This window comes from Neolamprologus multifasciatus, chromosome 7 (genome assembly GCF_963576455.1).
Source record: "Neolamprologus multifasciatus chromosome 7, fNeoMul1.2, whole genome shotgun sequence".
Lineage (NCBI taxonomy): Eukaryota > Metazoa > Chordata > Actinopteri > Cichliformes > Cichlidae > Neolamprologus > Neolamprologus multifasciatus.
The window spans coordinates 40,214,613-40,222,072 of record NC_140445.1 but is presented as its reverse complement, the minus strand read 5'-3'; positions in this window follow the sequence as shown (position 1 = coordinate 40,222,072).

The following is a 7,460-nucleotide window of genomic DNA, read 5'->3' as shown; positions in this document are numbered from 1 at the left end:
GATGTTGAGACTGTTTATTCTGTGCTGCAAGTAAATACACCCCTTTTTCATTTATTTCAAGCTGGGAAATACTAAGACTGTTCATTCTGAGGACATCAGTTCTGACTCGTTTTGCTCCTCCCAAGCTTGGGATTATTTCTGTGGGGACTGGTCACTTTGAGGGTAGCTATTCAGACTCAGTGACTGATTATAACCTCAGAGATTGTTAACCTGGGGTCTGTTTACCCAGTGTCTATAAACTCAGCGTCTGTTATCTCGGGGTCTGTAAATTTAGAAATAGTAAATTCAAAGACTGTTTTCCCGGAGGCCATTTTTTCCGGCCCTATAGACTTAAAAGACTCTTGTCATGCTCCTTCCAAGCCCGGGAATATAACAATAAAAAGGAATTTCCACTCAGACTGGAAATTCAGAAAAAGTGTACATAGCTGCGAAACTGGCATCTCTCAAGGGTTTCCCCAGAGGCTGAGTCTCTGACCTCAGCAGACTCTCGGTTTCCCCAGAGGCTGAGTCTCTGACCTCAGCAGACTCTCGGTTTCCCCAGAGGCTGAGTCTCTGACCTCAGCAGACTCTCGACCCTGGAGGTCAGGCGAGCTGTCTGCAGCAGCCTCCACAGAGCGCTTAGGCGAGCTCACCCAGACTGCAATGAACTTTGTCTCACTGCAGCCCAAGAAGTGTCCAGAGCTGCCTGCTTCATCTGGTCCATCAGTTTCCGCAACATCTGGTCCCACGCAGTCTAGTCCTACGCCGAGCACGGCACCGTCACCAAACACTTTCCAGGCTGAGGATCTTCGTCGTCAGGGGTGGCCTCCTGAACTGTGTTGCCACCGCCGTTTCTCAAGCGGCCAGCCTCTGGATCTGTTTTCTCGCCGCTGCTGCTTTTTTCCGTGCTCCAGGCCACTGGATTTGCTTTGCCCACACTACTGCCGCCTTTGCACACGGCTGGCCCCCTGAACTGTCTCATCACCGTCGCTGGCTTCACAGTGGGCCTCCAGAACTGTGTGCTGAACTTAAGTTCTGTCAACCTCCGGGTTGTCCCCCTGAACTGCCCTGTGATGGACTATTGTGCCGTTGGCCTCCTGATTTGCTCTGTTCTGCACTCCTGTGCCATCAACCTCTGGGTCAGCCTCCTGAACTGTTCTGATTTGGACCTCCCTCCTTTTGACACCAAATCTGAGTGTTAAAGGCAACAAGAGACCTTTCATATGGTCTAACTCATTTTTAGAAGGCAACTATCCCATATTGTGGAGCTTTAGTGCAAGGTGGCACAGGATCACAACGAAGGTCATCAAACCTAAAATCAAAAATATTGAACAAACTTCACCTCAGCAAAAAAAGGTAAGTCATGAATTCTGAACCCACGGCCGAGTAAACTGGAAAGAATGACAAAACAGGATTAACGCAGAGGAACCAAAAGATCGAATGAGTCAGATCAGGGAGGGACTTTATCACTGGTAAGTAGCAGACAGAGCAGAACCCACCCCAATCCAAACTCGGAGGCAGAAAGAAAACAGATTCCAAACACTACAACAGCCCAGACTATGGCACATTATCATTATCACATTAGTAGGTAGTAGTCCAAGTTACTGAAAGATGGCACACATGAATCTTTTTTTGACGTTGAAATCTATCTCTGGCCTCATTACCCCTGTGGCTGTGGAATAGGTCATATCAACAGGCTGCTCTACACCCGGCTCTCCTGTTTGGGACTGCAGGACACTTTTTTCAAAGTGTCAAAAAGATGCAAAAAGTCACTTTTCAGCAAGCTTGAGGAATTTGTCTGTTACTCCCTTCACCTTGGGTTCATACACATTTTCAATGTTTTCTGAGATAGGAGGCATGTTTTTGTAGCAGATGACTCCAGTAAAATAAATCAGGAACCTGCAAACTCTCCACTAACATATCATATCATGTACACTGTGCTTCACAACACTTCATCAAATCCCTGTCATCCAATTTATTTTTTGGATTTTTTTTATTTATTTAGTATTCAGTTGCAACCTCTGTTTCTTTATTACTGTGGGTTTTTATGTTGCCCTGTTATAATTCATTGTTTATTAGATTCCCCTTGTGTCTTCACTTCCTGTGTTTAAGTCTACCTCGCCCTCCATGTGTTTCAGCCATGTCTCATCTCCAGTCCCTTTTCCTTCTGTATGTTTTTACAGTGTGTGTGTTCCTCGTCGGTCCACGTTAAGTCTGATGTCTGCGTGTTCTGTCGTCAGACTTGCATTGCCATGTCTGCATTATGTTTCCTGTTTTATTTTGAAGAGGTCTGGTGTCCCATGTTCATTGTGCTTAATTTCACTTCCCCTGTGGCAGCATTATGTTTATTCCAGTCAGCTGTGTTCCCCTGTGTGTTTCCTTTTCCCTCGTCAACCTCACGTGTACTCATGTGGTCTGCTGTCATGCATTCATTGTCAGGCCATCTGTTGTTTCATGCCATGTTTCATGTATTCATGTCTAGCTTTGTTCATGTCCATGTCAGGGTTTTTCATGTTCTACTTTAGTTTACCCAGTTCAGGTTCATGTTTAGTTTTGGATTAGTTTACCTTGCCCTTTGTTTTGTACTGTTAAAACCAGCTCACTTTCTGTTAAGATTAAATTTTGTTTTCGCGTGTCTGCACTTGGGTCCTCCTCCTCACTCCATGTAGTTGGCTTCCCCCAACTGTGACACTCTGCATATATATGCTGCTTTAGTCAGCTCAGAGGAAAATGGCAGGGTGGAGGTTTTGGAGGTTTTCCACAAATGGTTTAAAAGTAGTATTAAGGGGCTGGTTTTTAAAGTAAAGTGTGAAATGTCTGTGGAATCTGTTCAGTTCAAGTTCAAACATTTAATTACAACAGGAACGTTGATCAAAGTGCTTTACAGGAGTACAAAATACCTTATAATATCAATATGAAATAACTCTCATGCTGTATTAAATGCCAGTGAACACAAACATGCTTTTAGATTAGATTTGAAAAGACTGACAGTAGTAGCCTGTCTGATGTGCAGGGGAAGATTATTCCACAGTTTAGGGTAGGCACTACAAACCCAAATGCTCGATTGCCTCTGTGAATGAACAGACCTTGGTATGGCTAAAAGCAAAAGCTCATTTCATCTAAGAGATCTAGAGGGCGCATAAGGCTGCAAGAGGGTCAGACAAAAACCCAGTCGCCTGTCCATTCGGAGCTTTGTAAGTCGATAACATTTTAAAATCAATTCTGAAGTGAACAGGGAGCCAGTGAAGAGAGGCAGATACTGGGGAAATATGTTCATGTCTTTTAGTTCACATCAGAAGACGAGCTGCAGCATTCTGGACCAACTGCAGTCTTGGATGGCAGGCCCGACTAAGTCCAACGTATAAGGAGTTACAATAGTACAGCTGGGATGTAATAATGCATGGCTTGTCAGTTTTTAAAAGATAAAAATGATTTTTATCTTAGATAAAAGCCTTAGTTAAAAAAAAAACAAAAAAAAAAAAAAAAAACTGCTGTACAACGGAGCTAATCTGTTTTTCAAAATTATTGTCAAATGTGATCTCCAAATCTTGAGTGTGCAACTTAAAGGCTCAAGACACTGCAGGTTAGAATAAGAAGTGCAATTGCCACTTGGTTCAAACATTATCACACTTTTGTTCTCATTAAAATTAAGCAATTTGGAGGCTATCCAGGCACTGAAGTAAGGGTTCTAGTGTAGCAGAACACCTTCCCTTCAGTTGAAGGTAGATCTGAGTGTCATCGGCGTACGAATTGAAACAAATTTGATAGTTTATGAAAATTAGACCTAGAGCCAGCATACAAACAGATAATAAAATTGGCCCCATTATAGATCCCTGAGGAACTCCACAAATAAAGGGGGATGATGAAGATGTAAAATCTCTATAGTTCACAGAAAAACTCCTGTCAGACAGGTATGACCTGAACCACTCGTAGAATGCCCTTAATGGCCCAATGCTCCAATCGTGAGAGCAGCATGCTGTAGTCAACAGTATCAAACTGTCAGATCCAAAAGCAAAAGAACAGCTGAGTCACCACTTTTAAATGTGCAGTTTCAGTGTTTTAAAGAGCTGAAACATCATTTAGACAAGATCATCATGCCATTTTCATAGTTTCTCCACTTGATCAAAACACAGGCTCAAACTTATCAAAGACAGAAGAGCAGGTGAATATTTTAGAAAGATCAGGTGAAGGCAGGGCCATCATAGATCAAAGCTATTTTATCTTATTGATCTTTCACAAGTTTCTGAACTATTAATACAATAAACTGAAGAAATATTCAGAGCAGAATCAATGATTGGAAAAAGGAGCCTGATGATGTTACAAAGAGGCACAGTGTCAGTTTTCTGACTGACAGTTGTGAACAATTTTTTTTGTTGTTTTCCCCCCCAAGAAGCCAACAAAATTTAAATAAGTCACAAATGGAAATTTCAAACTCTGTGGCACACAATTTACTGCAAACTGCACAACATCTAACGTGTCTAATGCCTGTTGTGGTTGTGGCCGGGGTGCTAGGGGTCACCTGTGATGGCCCTGGTTTTCCTGAGACAGGAGGATCTGGTAATGGCCTCCAGGGGTGGCAGAGGGCAGACTATAATTTTTATTTTTTTTATTTATTTATTTTTGGGCAGTGTTAATTACCCTCTGTGCAGCCTTCCTGTTCTCAGTCGTGGCCCCTGCGTACCAAACACCCAGGCATGAGGAGCGGTAGAAGGCCAGCAGCTGCTTCGGGTCCAGGTTATTCTTCCTCAGGACATGGAGGACGTTCAGCCGCTGCTGGGCCTTCACCACCAGGGTGATGGTGTTGTGGGTCCAGCAGAGTACAGTGGAGATGTGCGTGCCCAGAAACCTGAAGAAGGGGACAGATCCCACCAGTTCACCATTTATAATGAGAGGGGAGTGGACCTGTCTGTGCCTCCTGAAGTCCATTATGAGTTCTTTGGTTTTAAGGACTTTCAGCTTCAGGTTATTTTGTGAGCACCAGCAGGACAAATTCTCTGCCTCCACCCTGTACACTGTCTCATCTCCATCAGAGATGAGCCCAACCACCATGGTATCATCTTCAAATTTTATGCTTCTAAATTCAGATAAAACTGAGGTTACTGTACTCGGTCCTAAATAGAATAGAAATACAGTATCTAACCAGATACTTACTCTGCATGGCATTACTGTTGCCAGTAGTAACCTGTGACATATCATGGTTTTTGACCAGGATATGTCCTTCAATGCTCATATTAAACAAATATGTGGGATTGTGCAAATCAAAGAAAGCAATCAGTAGCGGTTTTAGATACGGGCGGTTGCCCGGGGCGGCATCATGGTGGGGGCGGCATCATGGCTCGTTCTCATGCTGCCCCGACATCAGCCAGCGCATACTGGGAATGGCATAGGCACCGATCGGTTTTCTATCGCCCATTTGCTGGGAGTAAGGGCGCCCTCCGTTTGCGAGGTGCGCCTGCTGCTTGCGGCACAGGGAGGAGAGGGCGGGGCGGCGGGGGATGCTCTGGCTGGCTGGAGCAGCAAAAATGACCAACTCGCAAAATAAAACAAATTACAAACAAACCAACAAACACGAAAACACCAGACATCATGATACAGACTTATAATTTGCACCGATGTTTTTTCAAAATTCTATACGCGAAAAGTGAGCGCTAGAGCGCTCGGTGCGCCAGCTTGCTGCTGAAGTCAAAGTAAACTTTATTGTCATCTCCGCTACATACAGTCCAGTATATAGAGAGACGAGACGACGAGGCTCCAGTTACAGCAGTGCAAGTAAACAAACAATATATATAAGAAGAGTAAGAAAATAAATATACACTTTAGGACCAGGGGTAAAGGGATCAATAACAATTGAAAATGTATATTTTATATTTTGTTGATCTAAAGTCTCACACACAACCCGTTTTTAAACTCTAAAAAAGAGAAAAGAAGAGGAGGAACGTAGCGACTTCCACAGTCGCTAGAGGCCGGGCACTGAGCCTGTCTATTTGCCTCTCAACTTTACGCAATAATGCCAGAGGTGGAATTGCTTGCTTGTTTATTAAAGTGCTTGGAAAGTTTACAGAGCAATGTGATCGGCTCGCGATTCAAACTCTTAAAACATCACAGGCTCTAATGCAACAAGGGGAAACTCGTTGTGCTGCGGCCAACAAAAACTACGGCTACCCAGCCCTGCTCTGTCAAAATCAAACCAGTGAAAGACAGACTGACAACGCCCTCTAAATGTCGCCGCTAGCACCCACGTGACTCCCATTACACATCACCATAGCAATCAAACAAATGAAAACCCAGTGATCCTTAAAATTCAATACATTTAATTATGACTCCTACAAGGAGAAACGAGCAAAAGATACAGGTAAGCAGATGTGTCATTGGATAATGGCAGGTCATGTATCCTAAAACATTAAGAATCAGAATACTTTCTTAATCCCTAAGGAAATTATGTGGGTTACAGTTCCTCCAAGAAGAAATGGTAAAAATAGTAACAGTAACAGACTAAACTCCAAACAATATATAGAGATTGACAGACCACGTGACTTTCGCGCATTGCATGCCGGTAACTCGTGGCAAAACAATCCAAGTACCGCATCAAATGCAAGCATTTGCAGCACCGCAAAACGTTCATTCTCCGGTTCCAATACCTTCTTGCTTTTTCTTTGCCCCCCAAAAAAGTTATGTACAAAACGAAGGACAACAATGCCGGTCCAGACAGACTTGATGAAAAGTCAAAGAAAAGATACGAGGAAAAAAATCAAAGGAGTGAAAGGGTTAGACCCTTACGAGCACACAGAGTGGACAAAATACGTTAGCCTGCTGCCCAACTTTCACCACGCTCATATTTATAATTACACAGTTCTTGGAGTGAGTGCATACACCCATGAAGTTCAGTAACTTCAGGTCACTGCAACAAGCCCAGGTACAGTTTACCGACGGATGGGTACAGGACCATGAAATGCACCGTGTAGAACGAAAGACCATCGTATGTATCATAAGTTTACCAGTCTCACAAATCGTCTTCATAAATACACATTCGTTAACCGTTTACTAATAGGACCTTTGAGCTCAATGGTAATTAATTAGTAGTGGAAATAATTTCTGGTTCGCATTACAGAAATGTAGCAGTGACAATAATATTGTATGCTGTAATCGTACTGGGCAATGAGTGATAGCTTAGCGCCACAATTTCTGTTCAGCGCCAGACTTGCTTGTAACCTATATCACCAATTATGTTATGAAAAATGACGTATTAACTACTACAAAACACTGACCTTTGTGGAAATGCTTGGAGCAGACTAACCTGTGAGCTGGAGTGTTCTGGGACGTTATATTTGGTCTTTGAATGGCTGCAATCCAGGCCATCTGTCGCCTCTTTTTACTTCGGAAACATGGCTCGAATAATTTCTCTTCAACGACGTAATCCGATTAAAAAAAAAAGATCTCTTTACCCATCGGCTTCATGGCTGTCATGCGACCGGCTATTACAG